Source organism: Stegostoma tigrinum, chromosome 3, assembly GCF_030684315.1.
Source record: "Stegostoma tigrinum isolate sSteTig4 chromosome 3, sSteTig4.hap1, whole genome shotgun sequence".
NCBI classification, from domain to species: Eukaryota; Metazoa; Chordata; class Chondrichthyes; order Orectolobiformes; family Stegostomatidae; genus Stegostoma; species Stegostoma tigrinum.
The window spans coordinates 95,931,359-95,954,914 of NC_081356.1; positions in this window are offsets into that span (position 1 = coordinate 95,931,359).

Sequence of the window (23,556 nt, forward strand, 5' to 3'; positions counted from 1 at the left end):
GCACTGCAGGAGGCCCATGATGGACATGTCATCTAAAGAATGGGAGGGGGAGTGGAAATGGTTTGCGACTGGGAGGTGCAGTTGTTTATTGCGAACTGAGCGGAGGTGTTCTACAAAGCTGTCCCCAAGCCTCCGCTTGGTTTCCCCAATGTAGAAGAAGCCACACCGGTGAACCAAATCATAGTTAGCAGGTGATACCAGTTAGGAATAGTACATACTAAGAAGATCTGTGACAAAAAAACAAAAGTACATTTCTCACCTTGCTCACCTGTGACTGTGGGCATGCCAAACCCCTTCCACTAACACTCAACTATGGCATGGCAACTGACAATTGTATTAGAACTTGGATGTGTAATGTCATGGAAACAAGCAGTTTGGAGATAGATGGGAGCCTTCCTGGAAAAGAAATCTGTGGAAGGGATCATCTCCTGAAATATGATAAAATCAGGGAGATCTTGGTGTTAGTGGTAGTGTTAATAGGCTCGCCATCCAGAAACCCAAATGAATGCTCTAGGTACATGAGTAAGTCTCTGGTGAAATTTAAATTCAATGAATAAATTGAGAATATAAAGCTAGTCTCAATATTAGTGCCATTAAACTATCATTGTTTGTTGTAAAAGAGTCTTAACTTGGATGATAATGGGCTATAAGTGATAACAAACATTAATAATGGACATTAATGTCTTGATGGACAGTTGAGGATAATTGTTAAATAACAAAATAAAACAATTTCCACGAGGGAAAGAAACATGCTTACCGGAACTGGTCTGGCCTACACATGACACCAAATTGACAACAATGCAGTTATACTTCAACCACCCTCTGAATGTGTCCAGCAAACTATCCATTTTGAGTGCAGTAGGGATGTTAAAAATATTTTGACTTTACCAGTGATTTCTACATCGCATGAAAGGATAAAGGACAAAAACCTTAAAGTTAATACTTATGTGTATGAGCTATTTTTATAATTGATTTTGTGCACTCTTCAGTGGCCCCTATAATATCTTCGGAGGGAAATTAAAAAGGCATAACTACAAATTGAGGGGTGATAGATTTAAGACAGGTGTCAGAAGCAGGTACTTTACTCAGAGAGTGGTAAGGGCGTGGAACACCCTGCCTGCCAATGTAGTTAACTCAGCCACATTAGGGGCATTTAAACAGCTCTTGGGTAAACATTTGGATAATGATGGGATAGTGTAGAGGGAGGGGCTTAGATTAGTTCACAGGTCGGCACAACATCGAGAGCCGAAGGGCCTGTTCTGCGCTGTATTGTTCTATGTTCTATGTTCTATGTTCTGTGTTCGTGAAAAAGCTCAAATTCGCCAGAACAATTAGCACATTTTCTTGTCTCTCCTCTGTGCTCAGCTTAAGGTATATTAGTAACAACAGGGTAAATGTTAAGATATCATTGGGCTGCAATGCGCGGGGTTTGATGAACGAGCAGAAAGGTTGATGACTTCAGGTGGCACAATATCTTGTGGAAGATATGTGCGTAATCTTCTGGGACTTACACTGTTAACATCTCCCACTTTCTATGAATGATGTCTCAGCATTAGCCTCATTGCAGCCTGCTCTTAATGAAGTTGAGTGTGTAGTAACGAGAAAGAGTGATGTCGCGTTATGTCCTTGAAGGATGTGATGAAAAGGAAGGAATTATATAAAGTGCTGACAGGAGAATGGAGTGTGAGGTATGTTGTAATATCTTGCTGAGATGTGGTGAGATGAAGCAGTGTACTCAAACTCAATGGTTTTGAAAAATCGTTCTTTCTTCTTTCTTTCCCTTTATGGTACTGAAATCCGTAGAAACATTATTTTCTATACCAGTCAAATATTAAGTGCTGTTCAAAGGGTAGGGAGTTTGGCATGCTGCTGGATTTGTACCAGGATTGGGAAGACAGCAAATAATCTGTCATTATTTGTGAACTCACCTTGCATTCTTGCCACTTGTCCCAAGCTAACATCAAAGCTCAGTATTTCCTCTAGTTTGCTCTTGAAATGTAGTATAAGACAGTGGCAAAATATATTTTTGACAATTGCTTTGTACTTTTGATAAATTAATGCCTTCTTTTCAGTTAAACTAATATGAAATAGATATATTTCTATTCATTAACATAATGGCTTTCTGATTTGGAAAATTTCAGAAGATGGTGAATTAATGCAAACTTTTTTTAATTGATTAAACCCTTAGTAATGTTGGCTCCACAGTTTCACAAAATAATTGCTTTACTGATACAAAATTAAAGGTGCTGGAAAAGTTCGGCAGGCCTGGCAGCATCTGTGATGGGAAAAACAAAGTTAATGTTTCGGGTCTGGGGACCCTTCCTCAGAACTGATAGTGGCTAGGAAAATGTCAGTTTATATGCCGAAAATAGGGAGTTGGGTGGGGCAGGGTGTAAACGTTAGGATAGAGCCTAAAGAGGGACAAATACAGTTGGACAGATAAAGGAGTTGCTAACGATCATGCTGGGAGGGTGAATAGTTGTTAATGGGGACTGTTAGTGACTAACGACAGGGGGTGTGTAATGGCAGGCTATGTGGTAACAAGGCCTGGTGTGTCGGGTAGGGGGCTGGGACACGGGAGAGTTTAGGCCCTAAAATTATTGAACTCAATATTGAGTCCGCAGGGCTGTAAGGTCCCCCAGCGGAAAATGAGGTGTTATTGCTCCAGCTTGCGTTGGGCTTCACTGGAACACTGTGGCAAACCAGAGACAGAGATGTTGGCCAGGGAGCAGGGTGGTGTGTTAAAGTGCAAGCAACAGGTAGTTCAGGGTCTTTTTTGCGAGCAGAACGTAGACATTCTGCGAAGCTGTCGGCAAGACTATGCTTTGTTTCCTCAATGTAGAGGAGACCACGTTGTGAGCAGCGAATGCAGTAGACCAGATTCTGGGAAGTGCAGGTGAAGTGTTGCTTCACCTAAAAGGCACGTTTCGGCCCTTGGATACTGGGGAGGGAGGAGGTGAATGGGCAGGTGTTGCACCTTCGTCAGTTACAGGGAAGGTGCTGTAGGGCTGTGGGGAGGTGTTGGGGTGAAGGAAGTATGTACAAGTACATGTCCTGGAGGGAATGGTCCCTGCAGAAGATGGACAAGGGAGGCGAGGTGAATATGTGTCTGGTGGTGGCACCTCGCAACACAACATTTTTCTGAAGAAGGGTCCAAACCTGAAACGTTAGCCTTCCTGCTCCTCTGATGCTGCCTGGCCTGCTGTGTTCATCCAGCTCCACACCTTGTTACCTGTATAAGAAGTTTCAGATAGTCAGCAGCTGAAATGTGAAAACTGACAAATACTTAGCTAAGGCCATGGGAGCAGGAGCTGGGCAAAAACTAGATTCCAGGATAAGAGAAGAATTCATCTACAAAAGAAATCAAGGATTCTCCATATTGTAGTGGAGAAACTACCAGGAGACGCAGAGAATTCTTCAGGAAAATTAAACTTTTATTGGCAAACAAAAGCTGTGATAATCAGAAAATGGTTTCCCAATCACCCCCGATCCTCAGGGCTCGTTATTTTTTATACCTTTTTGCTAACCTATTTTCTTCAAATTAGCAGCATGCCCAATGGTATTAGTTGGTAAACAACTTCTGTCACTACTCTTAGATCATTTCTATCTCACGACAGAGAGCCATTGCACCGGCACTTGAAGATCAATCAGAGCAGTTAGTACTTCTCTATCTTATCAGGTTGCTGCTGTATTTCGAAAAGCTCATTGTCTACTATCTTTCTTTGCAGCGGCTTGAGGGTTAGTGAATTATGTAACTTAAGCAGAATTAGTTAACAGTTTGCAGCCCAGAAGCCATTTTGTTGCTAACTTATATCGAGAAGCCATCTTGTGCCTGTATCCAAGTTTCTTATTTATTATTACATCTGCCACAAGCAATTAAGCTGCCATTAATAGCTAGCCTAGGTGTACTACCATTGTTCTACACTCCTTTGATCTATGCTCAAGTGCTTCATTCTATTAAGGATCAGCATTCTATTGATTATTGTAACACTCCATAAATCAGTACATCATCCTGCTGATCATTGTGAGATTTAACCCTTCGACTGCCCCTATAATTTTAATTTCCATCAATATAAGCTAATGTTTCAACTTCTGGGTTCAGTTTGAGACATATCCTCCAAGAAGGACATCCAATAAATAAAAGATTCTCAAGCAGGGAAATAATTTACAGAGAATCAGAATCAAAGTCAACAGTCCTAAAGCCAATGAGTTATCAGTTTTCCAAGTCAGAAGGAAAGTGTTCTAGAAGAATAATGCAACTTCCAGAAAATCTGTATTTGTGAAGTCACGAGCTATGGGGGAAATAGGGCAATGACAAATATATAAGTCATTACACTCACGAGTATACATGGGAACAAAACTTGAGGTTAGATGTTCTTTAAGTTTGTAGTTCCGGAAGATTTCATTTTAAAGTTGCATTAGCTGGACCCAAGCTGCTGACATCATACAATCATTGGGTGGAGAGCAGCTTAACTAGTATGAGGTCCTGGTAATGACAGATGTGAAATACCTTGTTCCCGGTTGTTGTAATTATGCATAAAAATGTAATATCAGTCTCTATTCTTATTATGAAACAAACCATGCCTTGCTATACAAGTGCCCCTTTCTTGTTAATACTGTACAGTGTCTATTCTCCACCACTGACAGTTAAACAGTCCCATAGACTCAGAGTGGAAGAGAAGGTTAGTGACAGCAAACTACCCATAAGTTAAGCCACCAGTTGTTGGTAGCCAGAAGATCTATTGCTATTCAAAAAGCTCCATTCCACATTTCATCACACTCCAATTATTTTCCATGTTTCTACTTCGAGTAATTATTCAATTCCCTTTTGAATGTTATTATTGAAACTGCTTCAACCATTTTCTTCAGACAATGTACTCCAGATCATACCAGCTCACAGTGGATTTTATTTTCTCTCCTGCTGTGTCTGGTTCTTTTGATAATTTCCTGTACTTTGCATCTTTTAATTAGTGACACTTCGGTTGGGAGTAGTTTCTTCATATTTACTCTGTTAATGCTGTTCATGATTTTTAACATGACAGTTAATATTCCTATTTACCAACTTTGCTCTGAGGGCAGTAATTCCAGTTTCTCCAGTCTGTCACATAAATATTTTATTGTGCTATTCTAGCAAGTGACCTCTATCTCCTCTTTATGTCCCCAAAGTCCTTCTTAAAATCTTGGTTTCCACATTGAAATATAAAACACCAGTTGAGGGCTAACCAGTATTTAATAGAAAAATTAGCATAATACCCGTGCATTTGCACTCTGAGCATAGATTTATAAAGCCAAATGTCTTGTCTTGTCAGAGGCAATGGGAACTGCAGGTGCTTGAGGATCCAAGACAATAAAGTGTGAAGCTGGATGAACACAGCAGACCAAGCAGCATCTCAGGAGCACAAAAGCTGACGTTTCAGGCCTAGACCCTTCATCAGAGAGGGGGATGGGGTGAGGGTTCTGGAATAAATAGGGAGAGAGGGGGAAGCGGACCGAAGATAGAGAGAAAAGAAGATAGGTGGAGAGGAGAGTATAGGTGGGGACGTATGGAGGGGATAGGTCAGTCCAGGGAAAACGGACAGGTCAAGGAGGTGGGATGAGGTTAATAGGTAGGAAACGGAGGTGCGGCTTGGGGTGGGAGGAAGGGATGGGTGAGACGAAGAACAGGTTAGGGAGGCAGAGACAGGCTGGGCTGGTTGTGTGATGCAGTGGGGGGAGGGGACGAACTGGGCTGGTTTTGGGATGCGTTGGGGGAAGGGGAGATTTTGAAGCTGGTGAAGTCCACATTGATACCATTGGGCTACAGGGTTCCCAAGCGGAATATGAGTTGCTGTTCCTGCAACCTTCAGGTGGCATCATTGTGGCACTGCAGGAGGCCCATGATGGACATGTCATCTAAAGAATGGGAGGGGGTGTGGAAATGGTTCGCGACTGGGAGGTGCAGTTGCTTATTGTGAACCGAGCGGAGGTGTTCTGCAAAGCTGTCCCCAAGCCTCCGCTTGGTTTCCCCAATGTAGCCGAGCCTGTGTCTGCCTCCCTAACCTGTTTTTCGTCTCACCCATCCCTTCCTCCCACCCCAAGCCGCACCTCTATTTCCTACCTACTAACCTCATCCCACCTCCTTGACCTGTCCGTCTTCTCTGGACTGACCTATCCCCTCCCTACGTCCCCACCTATACTCTCCTCTCCACCTATCTTCTTTTCTCTCCATCTTCGGTCCACCTCCCCCTCTCTCCCTATTTATTCCAGAACCCTCACTCCATCCCCCTCTCTGATGAATGGTCCAGGCCCGAAACGTCAGCTTTTGTGCTCCTGAGTTGCTGCTTGGCCCGCTGTGTTCATCCAGCTTCACACTTTATTGTCTCGTCTTGTCTGCGATTTTCACAACATTTTTAACTTGTCCTGCCAGCTTCAGTGAATTGTATACAAAAAGCCACAGGCCTCTTTGTGTCTGCACCCCTTCAAATTTATACCATTTATTGTCCTTCTTAAACCTTTGTTTCTTAAAGTTTGCCTATTATGTACTAGCATTTCACCTGTTTGTGGTTTCCTTCTGTAATCTGTTCCTCCTCTCATAATTGTTTACCCCATTGCCACACTTTATGTTATCTACAAACTTTGAAAATAAAGCTCACATCCTCAAAACCAGCAGAGTTTGACAGAGACATTGTTGCACACTTGTTAGTATTCTGAAAATCAACTTGTATTTATATAACACCATTAACATAGTAATACAACACAAGTGACTTTACATTTACAATCTCCAACAGAATTTCACATGAAGTCACACAAGAAAATATCAAGACTGATGATCAAAAACCTAGCCGAAAAGTTAAGTTTTAAAGATGACCTTAAAAGAAGAAAGCTCATTTATTTGTGGTCTTTATTTGCTAAAAATCGGCAAATAAGTTAGTACCCAATCTAGTAGTGCTGAAGGCCACTTTCCCTGTCAGGAACTCACAGAGAAAAAAAACAAATCGACTTGCCCACTTATATTTGAATTCATGAACGACACAGGAAAAATGATAAAATGCAATATAAAAACACATGAAATACTTTAACCTAATGTGGCCACAATATCTAGTGTTTATTGCATATGCCTTAATTCTTCGGTGAGGAAATAAATCTCAACATTTTTGAATCAGCTTCTTGATTAAGTCTCCATTGCTCCTCTTCATCAATGTGGGAGATCAGGGACGTGGCTGATGTCCCTGTCTCCTACACGAGCAGGAAGTGTGTTCAGCTGCAGCTCTTGTTAGACCGCATGAAGGCTCTGGACCTGCGGATGGACTCACTTTGGAGCATCCTCGATGCTGAGGAATTTGTGGACAGCACGTTCAGCAAATTGGTCACACCGCAGATGAGGATTGCTGAGGGAGAAAGGGAATGGGTGACCAAAAGGCAGAAAAAAATAGCAGGAAGGCAGTGCAGGTGTCCCCTGCGATCATTTCCCTCCAAAACAGGTACATTGTTATGGATACTGTTGGGGGAGATGGCTCACCAGGGGAAGGCAGCATTAGCCAGGTTCATGGCACCGTGGCTGGCTCTGCTGTACAGAAGGGCGGGAAACAGAGTGGAAGAGATATAGTCACAGGGGATTCAGTTGTAAGGGGAGTAGATAGGCGGTTCTGTGGTCGAAAATGAGACTCCCGAATGGTATGATGCCTCCCAGGTGCACAGGTCAGGGATGTGTCAGATCGACTGCAGGACACTCTGAATGGGGAGGGTGAACAGCCAGCCATTGCGGTGCATATAGACACCAATAACATAGTTAAAAAACAGGATGAGGTCCTACAAGTAGAATTGAATGAGTTTGCAGCCAAGTTAAAAAGTAGGACCTCAGAGGTATTAATCTCAGGATTGCTACCAGTGCCATGTGCTAGTCAGAGTAGAAATGAAAGAACAGGCAGGATAAATGTGTGGCCTGAGAGATGGTGCAGGAGGGAGGGGGTCATATTTTTGGGATATTGGGACCGGCCCTGGGGGAGGTGGGACGATTACAAATCAGATGGTCTACACCTGGGAAGGACAGGAACCAAAGTCGTAGGGGGTGCTTTTGGTAACGCTGTTGGGAAGGGTATAAAGTAATGTGGCAGGGGGATGGGAACCAAATGAGGAGGTTAGTGGACAGTAAGGAGGTAGTAACAAAAGCCTGTAAGGAACTAGATAATGAAGTCAGTGTGACTGAGAGGAAGAGTAGGCAGACAGCAGATGATGAATGCAAAGGGACAGGTGGTCCGAGGTGCATTTGTTTTAATACGAGAAGTGTAGTAGGTAAGGCAGATGAACTTAGGGCTTGGATTAGTACCTGGGAGTATGATGTTATTGCTATTACTGAGACTTGGTTGAGGGAAAGGCAAGATTGCAACTAAATATCCCAGGATATAGATGTTTCAGGTGGGATAGAGAGGAAGGTAAAAGGGGTGGAGGAGTTGCATTACCGGTCAAAGAGGATGTCACAGCTGTGTTGAAGGAGGGCACTATGAAGAACTCAAGCAGTGAGGCAACATGGGCAGAGCTCAGAACTAGGAAGGGTGCGGTAACAATGTTGGGGCTGTACCACAGGCCTCCTAACAGCGAGCGTGAGACAGAGGTACAAATATGTCGACAGATAATGGAAAGATGTAAGAGCAACAGGGTGGTGTGGATGGGAGATTTAAATTTTCTCAACATTGGCAGGGATTCACTTAGCGTCAGGGGTTTAGATGGAGCAAAATTTGTAAGGAGCATCCAGGTGGGTTTTCTAGACCAGAATGTAAATAGTCCGTCTCAGGAAGGGGCTGGACCTATAGTGGACCTGGTGTTGGGGAATGAGCTCGGCCAGGTGGTTGAAGTTTCAGTAAGGGATTACTTTTGGGAATAGTAATCACAATTCCGTAAGTTTTAGAATACTGATGGACAAAGACAAGGGAGGTCCTAAAGGAAGCGTGCTGAATTGGGGGAAGGCCACCTATAGCAAAATTTGGTAGGAGCTGGGGAATGTGGATTGGAAACAGTTGTTTGAGGGTAAGTCCACATTTGATATGTGGGAGGCTTTTAAAGAAAGGTTGATTAGAGTGCAGGACAGACGTGTCCTTGTGAAAATGAGGGATAGAAAGGGAAAGATTAGGGAACCATGGATGACAGGTGAAATTGTGAGACGAGCGAAGAAGGCAAAGGAAACATACATAAGGTCTAGGAGACAGAAAGCAGACAGCTTTGGAAGAATAGTAGGACTAATCTGAAATGAGGAATTAAGAGGGCTAAAAAGGGTCATTAAATATCTTTAGCAAACGGGGTTAAGGAAAATCCCAAAGCCTTTTGTTCATACGTAAGGAGCAAGGGGGTAACAAGAGAAAGGTTTGGCCTACTCAAGGACAAAGGAGGGAAGTTATGTGAGGTGTCAGAGAAAATGAGTGAAATTCTTAATGAGTAATTTGTGTCTGTATTCTCTGAGGAGAGGGCCATGACAGATGTTGAGGTTAAGGATAGATGTTTGATTATTCTAGGCCAAGTTGGCATAACGAGGGGGAAAGTGTTGGGTATTCTGAAAGTCATTAGGGTGGACAAGTCCCCAGGTCCAGATAGCATCAATCTCAGGTTGCTGAGGGAGGTCAGTGAGGAAATAGCTGAGGCCTTAACAGATATCTTTGCAGCATCCTTAAACATTGGTGAGGTCCCAGAGGACTGGAGAATTGTGAATATCATCCCCTTGTTTAGGAAGGGTAGCAAAGGTAATCCAGGTAATTATAGACCAGTGAGCCTGATTTCAGTGCTGGAGAAGCTTCTGGAGAAGATACTGAGGGATAAGATCTGTTTACATTAGGAAGAAAATGGTCTTATTTGTGATAGGCAGCATGGTTTTGTGCAGGAAAGGTCATGTCTAACCAATTTGATAGAATTCTTTGAGGAAGTGACAAAGTTGATAGTTGAAGGAAGGGCTGTAGATGTCATATACATGGACTTCAGTAAGGCGTTTGATAAGGTTTCCCATGGTAGGCTGATGAAGAGAGTGAAGTTGCAATGGGTCCAAGCTGTACTAGCTAGATGGATAGAGAACTAGCTGGGCAACAGGACACAGAGAGTTGGAGTGGAAGGGAGTTTCTCAAAATGGAGAACTGTGACCCAGTGGTGTTCCACAGGGATTCGTGTTGGGATAACTATTGTTTGTGATGTACATAAATGATTTGGAGGAAGGTATAGATGGTCTGATTAGCAAGTTTGCAGATGACGCTAAGATTGATAGAGTAGCAGATCATGAAAGGGACTGTCGGAGAATGCAGCGGAATATGGATAGATTGGAGAGTTGGGCAGAGAAATGGCAGATGGAGTTCAATCCAGGCAAATGCGAGGTGATGCATTTTGGAAGATTCAATTCAAGAGTGAACTATGTGGTAAGTAGAAAAGCCCTGGGGAAAATTGATGCACAGAGAGATCTGGGTGTTCACGTGCATTGTACCCTGAAGGTGATAATTCAGGTGGATAGAGTGGTCAGGAAGGCATACGGCATGCTTTCATTCATCAGGGTATTGAGTACAACAGTTGGCAGGTCATGTTACAGTTGTGTAGGACTTTGGTTCAACCGCATTTGGAATACTGTGTGCAGTTCTGGTCGCCACTTTACCAAAAGGATGTGGATGCTTTTGAGACGGTGTAGAGGAGGTTCACCAGGATGTTGCCCGGTATGGAGGGTGCTAGTTATGAAGAGAGGTTGAGTAGATTAGGATTATTTACATTAGAAAGACGGAGGTTGAGGGGAAACCTGATTGAGGTCTACAAAATCACGAGAGGTATAGACAGGGTGGATAACAAGAAGCTTTTTCCCACAGCAGGGGACTCAATTATTAGGGGTCACAATTCCAAGGTGAGAGGGGAAAAGTTTAAGGAGATATGCATGGAAAATTCTTTACACAGAGGGTGGTGGGTGCCTGGAACATGTTGCCAGTAGTGTAGTAGAGGCGGGCATGCTATCTAGACAGATACATGAATGGGCAGGGAGCAGAGGGATACAGATCCTTGGAAAATAGGCGACAGGTTTAGATAGAGGATCTGGATCAGCGTAGGCTTGGAGGGCTGAAAGGCTTGTTCCTGTGCTGTAATTTACTTTGTTCTTTGTACTACAGCTCTTTTTATGGTAGTGAGTGTAGCAATGAAATTTTGTATGTTTAGAAGGAATATTGGGCAAATTTTCATTTTTATTATCTGACTTTAAGCAACAGCAAAACAGAGTACAGTATGGAAATTTAGATGTAGAGAATAGCATTCCTGTCCTAGGATCTGACCCAGCTTTCTCCCTTTAATTTAAATAGAATACATATTGAATGGGCTCCAAGGAGGAAATGCAAATTTCCTCATTGAGTGTATTAATGTTTTATGGGATGTCGGCCTATAAAGGACATCTTTCCCTAAAGGACCATTGTGAACTGTGCAAGGAGTTACAACAGTAGCTTCACGGTCACTATTACAGTTCATAGTTTTCAGTTCCAGGTTGCAATTGAATTTAAATTTTACCACTTGCTACAGTGGAATTTGAAGCCATGTTGCAGAACATCAGCCTGCCCTCTGGATTACTAGTCCAGCGACATTACAGCTATGTCATCTGTTCCCTTATCTTGGGTAATATTGAACTCCCATGTCTTATGAACAAAAAACCTACTCCTTGAAATCTACTTTTTAAGTAAATTAATTGTTGTTAACTCATTGAGTTGGATCGACTTTTGGGATTGGATGTAACATTCTGATGGAGGGGATAAAGATATGGTAAAATCCATTAGGTGCATGCCTAATCACCTAAATGCCCTCCCATGTCTCCACCACAATTTTACCAGTCTTTTCAACAATATTGTAATTTTCTAATCATTATGAATGAGATTAGCATGTTGTAATATACATAGAATAGCAGTGATTATAACTACATTCAAGCAGAGGACAAGTCTGACTGTAGTAACCATGAAGTCTCCCTGCTGTCTAACAGACAAAAATTATTACAAACACCCAGTTCCATTGTTTCCTGGGGTAATCAGGCCATTTTAATGTTTAGTAGCTAAGAGTTTGTTACTGCATAACATCTAAATAAATAATCTATTAAATTTGCATTGTTAAGTGGCTTTTTAAAATAATATTAAGGGCTTATTAATACAATTTTATTCTTGCAATGTAAACAACATGTTAAGCTTGCAATTTAGAGTTATTGAAAAAAGTCACTAGTTTACTATAGTTACTTTGGAACTTGTTATTTTTTGCATTAGATGACTGTGATTTGGAAACACGCATGGATATTCATCTGGTTTATTTTATTAGTGGAACATATGGGCAAAGCAATATTATTGTGTCAACCCAACCAATCCAACATTGTATAGTCTGTTTAAGTGAAGTAACGGGTTACAAAGGTCAAAACTGAATAACAATTCCAAACCTGCTCCTCTTTATCTATAAATATCATTGTTAATTGAACAGTTTATATTCAAAGCAGGTTTATACCATACACCATTGTTATCAAATGCAAATTTAAATTTCTATTAAAATGCAACATTTGGAAAGACATGGAGTTCAAGAGAAGGCACCCAAGTGGGAAATAGCTCAAATTCAGTAAAGTAATTGGGTCACAGATAGGCAAGGGTGGATTACAACTTTCAAGAATAGCAGCAAGCAATAAGAATTGTGTCACATCCTCACACACTTTTTTCCGCCCTGTAAAGTACAACAGTAAAATCATATCAAATGCAGCAATGTCATTCCATTTTGTCAAAGCCTTTCATTTCTCAATCCTCATGACATTTACAAGAATATCACTACAATGGATGGAACATTTTAGACTCTGTAAGGAAAGAGTGATGATTGTTGGTAAGCATAGTCTGTTGGACAGTGTTGTTGCTATGGTGAATGCACCAGTTAGGTGGTGACTGACAATGAGCTGAAGGGCTTTTTTAAATTTAATTGGCCAAGATATTTCCCTGAGAAATGAACCATAGAATGGCTATCTTTATGTTGTTAGGTTAAAACAGGTGAAATGTGTGCAGTAGATAACATAGTCTGGAGCTGGAGGAACACAGTAGGCCAGGCAGCATCAGAGGACCCAAAACGTCAGCTTTCCTGCTCCTCTAATGCTGCCTGGCCTACTGTGTTCCTGCAGCTCTACACTGTGTCATCTCTGACTACAGCATTGGCAGTTGTAACTATCATATAAAGTGTGCCATGTTCTTTTTAGTAAGCAAAGAATAATGCTCTAACTATTAATGCCAACAATTTATATCAACAATACACAAGTTCATCCTAATTTCAGGCTGATTGACAATCTTAAATGGGTTGCCAGTGCAATTATCAGCACATTCAAGATTATTTAGCAAATGCTGTCCAATCACAAAATCACATTTAAGATTGGATGCGGTGTGTTTTGAGTTACATAAACATGGGCTGCCTGTGTTTGGCCAGTACCCTGCTGGTTGTGAATAACTGAAGGGACAGGCAGTTTGATATGATCCACCAGGTTCTGGGATGTACAGTCTACATACTGAGCACCACACTGGCACTGAAACCTATATGCTGGATTAGTCATTTGTTCTGTTTTTCATACATCTTTCTGGCTTCATGGTAGTACCCTGTAGGTGGCAAACACCATTTATGTTGCTACTGTATGATGACAGTGTGAAATCTAGTCCTCAAATGTTTGAGAAATCTTGTCCTTTCAGGATAACCTGGGTCAGACTAGGCACTATTCAGGACTGAAAGTGATGCCTTAGGCTTGTTCGTATCTTTTGCACAATCTATAGTGAGACAGGTTCTGATCAGTATTGTCATTTACTTGAAGGAGGTATTTAATGCACTCTGTTCCAGCTTCTCATACAATATAAAACATTGATCTCCTTTAAGTTGGTATTTTTACAAATGGTCTGGTGAGTGCATGATGTAAAATTTCAACAAAATGTATCTTTTTGAGAAATACGCAAATTCTGTATGACTAAAAAACTATTATTGCACCCATTGAATGAACCCCTGTGAAATCAGATGAAACAGCATGAGAAGGCGTTCAAGTTTTGTAAAAGTTAACTTGTACGTTTTCTATACTTGGGCAGTACATTGTGTCCAAACAAATTAAGTTAATATATGATGTTCCTTCATACATAGTAGATACTGTGATATCTCATGTGTTGATTCATGGTGAGGAGAGATTGATTGATTATTTTTTCCACATGCACTCTCAGGGCCAGTGGTCAAGGTTTTTTATGCACAGATAATACATTACCGTTCATTTTGGAGCAAGAATCCATTTATTTCCTTTGCCCCTTCTTTGCTGCCCCAAGCTACTGTTGATATAGGTCCATGCATAGATTGCTGAGACTGCTTTTTTGTCAAACTGGCTAACTGGCAGCTGAGCCTTTCCTCTCCCAATATGTGAAACTATTTTATATGTGTGGATTAAACAGGATGCAAATTTTTGACACTGTCTTGGTTATCTGGTTTCTGTGTCTTTCAGCTCCTTAAGCTTATTCTGTAATTCATGTTTGATCTGTTTGCTTTTTGGGTTTCACACTTCGATCTACCCCAGGAAACTTTTTATCCTTTCACCTAACAAGGGTCACTCTACCTCCTTCTTAAAAATATTCAATGAGCCTATCTCCATTATCTTTTGAGGCAGTATTCCAATGTTTGCTTTATTAGGGATGTAAGAGTGTAAAATGCCCTCCCATGACTATTGTGTATATTCATGTATAAAGTAAAACTGCATTCAACAAGTGACACACATATTTACCTACATACGAATTGTAAGCGGCTGAAAACCACTTGGCCTCCTGAGTCTGCTCCACCATTCAATAACCTTTCATGCCCTTGCTTATCAGAAAACTATCTATCTCTGCCTTTAAGATATTCAAGAACTCTGTATCCATTGACTTTAGAGGTACAGAGATCAAAAGACTCACATCCCTCTGTGAGGAAAACAAATCTCCTTTTACCTCTGTCTTAAATGGCCAACTTTAAAAAAAAAGTGATTCCTAGTTCTAGATTCTCCTGCGAGAGGAAACAACCTTTTCACCTAGGCTCCCATCAATCAAGTCTCTTTTTAATCTTCTAAACTCAGTGGAAACAAGTCTAGCCTGTCTAACCTTTCCTCATAACACATTGTGCCTGTTCAAAGCATTAGTCGAGTAAACATGCTCTGAGATGCTTTCAATGCATTTACATCTTTTCTTTAATAAGGAGACCAATACTGCACGTAGTACTCTGCATGTGTTCTCACCCATGCCAATAACTGATGCATCACACCTCTACATAAAATGCTGAGCATAGTCATCGGGTCATACAGTCATAGAATCATAGAGCCATACAGCATGGAAGCAGATCCTTTGGCCCAATTCGCCCCTGCTGAATAGGTCTCCTAAACTGAACTATTCCTAATTGCCTGCGGTTGACCCATATCCCTCTAAACCTTTTCCATCCATGTACCTGTCCAAATGTCCATTGTAATTGCACCTGTCTCTACTATTTTCTCTGGCAACTTGTTCCATATACTTAACACCTTCTGTGTGAGAAAGTTGCTCCTCAGGTCTCTTTTAAATCCTTCCCCTCCCACCTTACTCCTACACACTCTAGTTTTGGACTCCCCTGCCCAGGGGAAAAGACCTTCGTTTTTCACCTTATCTATGCCCCTCAGCATGAGTTTATGTATTTATAAACCTCTATAAAGTCACCCCTCAGCCTCTTACACTCCAGGGAAAAAATCCCCAACCCATCCAGCCTCTTCTTGTAACTCAAACCCTCCAGACTCAATAACATCCTGGTAAATCGTTTTTGCACCCTTTCCAGGTTAATAACATCATTTCTACATCAGGGTGAACAGAATTGTATGCTATACTCCAAATGTGGCCTTTCCTATATCTTGTACAGCTGTAACATGACGTCCCAACTCCCATACTCAATGCACTGAACAATGAATACAAACATGTCAAATGCCTTATTCACAACGCTGTCTCCCTGTGTCATCACTTTCAAGGAACTATGCACCTGCACCCTAGGTCCGTCTGGTCAACAACACTCCCCAGGGCCCTACCATTAACTTTGTAAGTCCTGTCCTGAATTGTCTAACAAAAATGTAACACCTCACATGTATTTGAATTATCCACCATTCTGCGGTCCACTGTCCCAGTTAATCAAGATCCCGCTCTACTCTTATATAACCTTCTTCACTGTACACTGTACCACCAGTTTTGGTGTCATCCACAAACTTACTGATCATGCCTCCCATATTCTTATCCAAATCATTTAGATAACTGATGAACAACAGTGGACCCAGCATCAATCCCTATAGCATACCACTCGTCACAGGCCTCCTGTCTGAATAACTACCCTCAACCACCACCCCTTATTTCTGACCGTCAGGCAAATTTTGTATCCAATTGGCTAGCTCTCCCTGGCCCCATGTGATCTAACCTTACTATATGTCTCCATATGGGAGCTTGTCAAAGGCCTTGCTAAATTTTCGATCACCTCTTCCAAAAACTCAATTAAATTTGTAACATATGAATTCCCACGTGCAAAGCCATACCGATTCTCCCTAACCAGTCCTTGCCTTTTCAAAAGCGTGTTGATGCTATCTTTCTGAATTGCCTCCAACAAATTACCAACCACTTATGTAAAACTCACCAGTCTGTAGGTCCTAGCTTTTCCTTGCAGCCCATCTTAAATAGTAGCACAATACTAGTCACACTCAGTCTTCCAGCACCTTATCTCTGGCTCTTGATGATATAAATCTGTGCTGGGGGCCTTGAAATTTCTGTCCTAGCTTCCCACAAAAACATTCAATTAATTTTTCTAATTATACGCCATACTTCCAGTTGTCTTATGCCTGATCTCTATGTGGTACATAAGAGCGATGTTGTCATTAAAGATGTGACTTTTTCCTGAGTATATTCAATGATCTGGTCACCGCTAATCGTGGTAGGAGAATTCTGATCCTCAGAAGGAAGACAATGCCATCTCATCCCCATTTTGAAGGAAGCTGGTGTCCTTCTCATGAAGGGAAAAGATCATCTTAGCATCTATCATGTCAACCCATCTCAGAGTCTTCAATGCTTCAATAAGCCATCTTTATTTCTGTTAAACTTCAACGAATAAAGGCCCAACATATTCAAACTTTCTTTACAGTTTCTTCATCCCAGGAATCAGCCTACTGAACTTTCTCTGAACAGCTTCCAAAACAGATTCACCTCTTTTTAAGGAAGGAGCCCAAAACTGAACACAGTACTCTTTTCTGAAGAAGGGTCTGGGCCCAAAGCGTCAGCCTTCCTGCTTCTCTGATGCTGCTTGGCTTGCTGTGTTCATCCAGCTCTACACCTTAGTAGCACAGTACTCCAGCTACTGTACTCCAAAATACACCATACACCACACAGTACTCCAGGGCGGCATGGTGGCTCAGTGGTTAGCACTGCTACCTCACAGCATCAGGGACATGGATTCAATTCCCCCTTCAGGTGACTGTCTGTGTGGAGTTTGCATATTCTCTCAGTGTGCATGTGTCCAAAGATGTGCAGGTTAGGTGCATTGGCCATGCTAAATTGCCTGTAGTATTCAGGGATCTGTAGATTAGGTGGGTTATAGGGCGATGGGTGTGGGTGGGATGCTCCAAGGGTCAGCATAGACTTGTTGAGCTGAAGGGCCTGTTTCCACACTGTAGGGGTTCTATGATTACAGTCTCACTAATGCCTGTACTGCTGCAAGAAGACTTCCAACTTTTACATACCATTCCTCTTGCAACTGTTGTCAATAGAGTTAGAGTTGTAATACAACTTACCTACACAACTCATTTATTACTTTACTGAATAAATCTGATATTCAGATATATCACAATCTAAATATTCAATTTTGCAGGGCTACAAAAAGTATAATAAGTTCATTTTAACCCTAATCTGATCTGATCAGATCAGAGTCTCATTTTACAGCTCAATCAATTTCACATTCTATTGATTATCATTTTATTGTTTATCTTTTAATTATTATTAGTTTTTTATCTTTATCACAGCAGGAAGCATGAATTTGATTCAAATGCATTGTTATTCCATATACAATACATATATATTCACATACCAACTTTCTGCAAGCTTTTCAAGTTCTAGGTACATGAAAGGGTTGGAAAGATAGGATATTTAATTAATAGATAATGGGAACTGCAGATGCTGGAGAATCCAAGATAATGAAGTGTGGAGCTGGATGAACACAGCAGGCCAATCATCATCTCAGGAGCACAAAAGCTGACGTTTAGGGCCTAGACCCTTCATCAGAGCTCTGATGAAGGGTCTAGGCCCGAAACGTCAGCTTTTGTGCTCCTGAGATGCTGCTTGGCCTGCTGTGTTCATCCAGACTCCACACTTTACTATTTAATTAATCTTGCTTCACATTGAAATCATATTTTATTTTCAAAATAGCACTGACAAGTGCACTTTCACACTTGCATGCAACCATTCTTAAAAACTCATTACTAAATGTAAATATGTCTCTATGCAATCAGTCTTAAAGCTTCAGTGGCCTTTCCTAATTGAGTTCACACTACATTTCAAGATGGGCTTCATTGTGTGCTTCTTCATTAGTTTTATTGCCTCTGCGCATTGGACTGACATTGGAGTTGTTATTAAAGTATAATTCAACAAATTCAGGTCCTTTAGTAAAGTAGATTCAGATTTAGATTAATGAATTTCAACTTGATTGCTGCAATTTTCTATGCTATTTGAATGGGTTCATGTTGTCTGAGGCATCATCACAGGTCTCTCCGAAAATTTAGTGTGATTGCTAATTTATTTTGGTTGTATCGATCCCTGCATTTATTTCTGATTCCAGTTCTTTTGGTGTGGAGTTGACAAGTGCAATATGTTTCTGAATCCGGGTAAAAATAGTCTCACTGACAAAACAGGCTTCTCCCATCTTCAGAAGAAAGGAAATTAGTTCTCACCATTTAGTTTATTATATGCCACCAGTTCTCTTTTGATAGTGTTGGAATTCTTTCATGGTATAGTAGCATTTGTACATACTAACCAGCTATTTAAAACAAATCAAAACTTCTATCAATTCTTTTATTTTGTGTTTCATTGAATGTAACCAGACTTTGAACAAGAAATCTGCAATTGCAGCATAGATCTGAAAATATCTTAATATTTGCCTGAAAATTATTTTTCACTCTGACAGTTTGTTAGAAATATTTAATGCTATTGTTAGGGTCTGATGACAAAACAGTCATTCGGTTTTTTCCAACTCATTTCTGATTTCTTTTAAAACATACATTAAGGATCCCTATTGTTTGAATGAATAACCAATTTCTGGGCTTAATCTGAGTTTGGTTTCTTGATTCACACCAATTCAGAGTGGCATCTAGCTATTTAAAAATCAAGAGCTGATGGGCAAACTCGGTTTACCCCTGTAAAGGATACCTTAAATAAACTTGATATGTTCAACAATAATGCCCAAAATGTTATGTTCAATTTTTCCGTGTTTGAGTGTGTTTCTGTTGAATATTCTCTATGCTGCAGACATCTTGAAAATTGTTTGAAATAAAGCTCCAAATATCACGTCAAACATGATGAGAATTATTACAGTTTATTTCCCTGGCACAAACCACAGCAAAAAATCACTGAAGTGCTTCAATAATAGTTTCACAGCAATTTAATATTTCATGATGAGCTTTTTCAAGAATTGAATGAATTGAAATTGTATTCCTTGTGCATTATACGATCCATATGGTTAGAAAAACTTCATCCATTACTTTGTTTGCTGTTAAAGTCATGTTTATAACCTTTCTGTTTTCAGTGAGAGTCTACCCAAATGAATGATCAGTTTCCACATTGAGGTTTTTGAGAATTCAGTCAAAATGGCCCTTTTATGTATGGTATGTGGTGGAATCAAATCACACATCTCCGGAGCCCTGCTGGCTCTTACACTGTTCAGAAACATATCTTTAGTATTGACTGTGAGGATGACAGCATAGGAACTGACTAAAGATATAGAAATTCTTTGAGATTCAAAAGTGTGACAAGTGTGAGTTTGTGGGGTTTGGGATTATGGGAGAGGGATGGAGAGAAGGGCAAGGAGAGAATGAGAGAGAAAGAAAGACAGAGGGAGAGTTATATACATACAAATTGAGGGAGATAGGCGAGATTAAGGCAAGCAAATTGGGAAGTATATACCAGATAGGGAGTTCAGACAGAAATAAAAACAAAGCAGGATGGAAAAGAGCAACATAAATTCCAGAAAGGAAGATCACATTTTGACCTTTGGAGTATTCTGTTGTATCTATAGCTCATTTCTGTCATTGCAGACAGTCTAGAGTGAAGGTTGGCAGCCTGTAGGCTGCTAATTTAAGTCTCATGTACAGCTCTTGACCTTGACTGATCATACATATTTTGATGGTAATTAATTGGTATATTGTGTTTCCTTAGACTTTTATTAACAATGTAATTGTGAGAAAATATCTGTCATATACATATTGTAGCTACAAGGTGAGTTCAGAGGCCAGGATTCTGCAGTGAGTAATTCAACTCCTGTCTGCCCAATGCCTGGCCACCATCTACAAGGCATGAGAGTATGATAAAATACTCTCCACTTGCCTAGATAAGTGCAGCTCCAAGTGCCTCAGCTTAACACCATCAGGACAAAGCAGCCTGTTTGATTGGCACCTTATTCACCCCCTTCATTAGGGATGCTTAGTAACATTAGCAGCCTACAAAATGCCTGCATAACTCACCAAGGCACCTTCCTACTACCAAGGTCCACGGATTCATAGGAACATCATCATCTGCAAGGTCCCCTCCAAACAACACGGCATCCTGGCTTAGAATTATATTGCTGCTCCTTGAATGGATCTGGGTCAAAGTCCTCAAACCCCCCCCTCTTAATAGCCCAAAGAATGCAGCATTTCAAGACGATAGTTCAGGACCTCATTCTCCAGGCAATTGGGGATGGGTGACAAATGCTGGTCTCTACAGTACACATCATAAGACCATAAGACCATAAGACATAGGAGTGGAAGTAAGGCCATTCGGCCCATCAAGTCCACTCTGCCATTTAAATCATGGCTGATGGGCATTTCAACACCACTTCCCTGCACTCTCCCCATAGCCCTTGATTCATTTTGAGATCAAGAATTTGTCGATCTTTGCCTTGAAGGCATCCAACGTTCCGGCCTCCACACACATCTCCTGGACAAATTTGAGAAATAATAACTTTTTAATGTAGAAACCTTTAAATAATGTTGAAATGTGTCTCCATCTGCCTTTTCACTTGTATGGCCATTTGTGTAACATCATCACTGGCTGTGCCTCAATTTGAGGATTATATCCACATCGCATCGGAGGTTTCTGCTGTGGTTCTTCAAAGGATTTAACAGACCAATATGCAACCTGCAGATCGTTGGGCTCAAGGGTCAGGATGACCCATGAGGTATGTTGAATAAGGAGGGCAGGACTATTGACTTTTACTTACTTTGGCTGCCACCTCTTTGCCTCATCATTAAAATATTCGGTCTTAAAGCATGATGGCACAAGTTTTTGCCAACTTGGATGATTGATAGCAAGCTCTTCCCAGTCACTAATGAAAATTGGTTGAAGGAGAGCTTCAGCATGTCTTTGTAGTGTATCCTTGGTTCTCTCCTTGCCCATTCGAGAGTCAAGGTAAAGGACATGCTGGCAGAAACACTTTTCAGATATTTGGACACAGTCACTGTTGTTTCTTAAAGGAGATTTGACAGACTGTTTGTGATGATCCCTTCAATAAGGAAATTTATGTTTATTTCATGGAGTTCTAATGACTCTGAAGCATTTGGCAGTTGAATTCTCATGGAATTTCTCTAGTGCGTAAAGTCACTGAAACATAGTCCAGAACTCACAGTAGTGCAGCGGTTTAATAATGACAACTGTTCAGTACAAGGAGATTTTTATTAACACGCAGTGGGTCTTTGTTGTCAAGCATTTGTTGCCATAGTTACAGTTTGGGTAGCAGCATTGCAACTGTTTGGATTTAGTGTTTTTGGCTACATTTAATAAATGAGTAATCCTGTTTGTGACAATGTCAACCTTGCCCCCAACCCCGAACCAAAGCCTGGATGTTTCTGTCTGACATTGGGCTTCTGTATGGTCTTGGTTTATATGATTGGTTTTATTTATTATTTTTATAATTTTATATACATCATACAATTCATAATACTTTACAAAACCTTTATGCATGAGGTAATTATATCAGTAGAGTTTATGATAATTAATGGAATTTACATCGTATTTGTTGTTACACTAATATTGTAAAAAATGCCATATGTCTTTGGTCTAACCATTATTTATCTTCAAGCTTTTTTTTCAGATACATCAAAAAGTTATTTGATTATAATTCAAATTATGCACTTTGCTGCGAAACAAAATATATATTGTTCGGGAATTTCTGGAAAAACTCAGCAGGTCTGGCAGCATCTGTGGAGAGAAATCAGAGTGAACTTTTCAGGTTAAGAGATCCTTCTCAGAATTGATGGTAACAACCAAAATGTCAGTTTATATGTAGAAAATGGATGGGGAGGAGGCGATAAGGAATAAATGATAGATATGGATAGAGCCCAAAGAGAGAGAAAAACAGTTGGACAGTCCACCCTTTAACACATTACCGACTTCCCTGGCCAACATCTCTGCCTCAGGCTTGATGCAGTGCTCCAGCGAAGCTCAGCGCAAACTGGAAGAGCAAGACTTCATTTTTGCTAAGGGACCCTGTAGCCTTGGCTCTCAATATCGAGTTCAACAGCTTGAGATCTCCCATGTCCTTACCTCAACAGCCACATCCCAGGCTTGTTAGCACATATTCTGCTATTAAACAGAGCACATTGCTAGCCCCTAACATTATCCATTAACATCTATTCACCTTTGTAGCCAGATTGTTATCCACTTCTTTTTCTGTCCAACGTTCTTCTCTCTCTCTGGGATCTACCTCAACTATCATTTGCTCCCTACACATTGCCAACATCCTAAAATCTGAATCTAAACCTATCATATGCCTAGCTACGATAATAAAATGTGAGGCTGGATGAACACAGCGGGCCAAGCAGCAACTCAGGAGCACAAAAGCTGATGTTTCGGGCCTGGACCATTCATCAGAGAGGGGGCTGGGGTGAGGGTTCTGGAATAAATAGGGAGAGTGGGGGAGGCGGACCGAAGATGGAGAGAAAAGAAGATAGGTGGAGAGAGTATAGGTGGGGAGGTAGGGAGGGGATAGGTCAGTCCAGGGAAGACGGACAGGTCAAGGAGGTGGGATGAGGTTAGTAGGTAGATGGAGGTGCGGCTTGGGGTGGGAGGAAGGGATGGGTGAGAGGAAGAACAGGTTAGGGAGGCAGAGACAGGTTGGACTGGTTTTGGGATCCACAGGATCCACAGACTGAACATCCAGTTTCACTTGGACACCAAAAATCGTAAGTACAACAAACTCACTGGCCCCTGCCACCCACAAGAGGATTCCTGCGCCTCCCAAATCCCGAGTCTGTCCCTGCCCCTCCCCCACCATGTACCCGCCGCCATTGACCATGAGGACACGGCCGGAGACCCCACCGATGACGTCACATCTGCCTCGGCC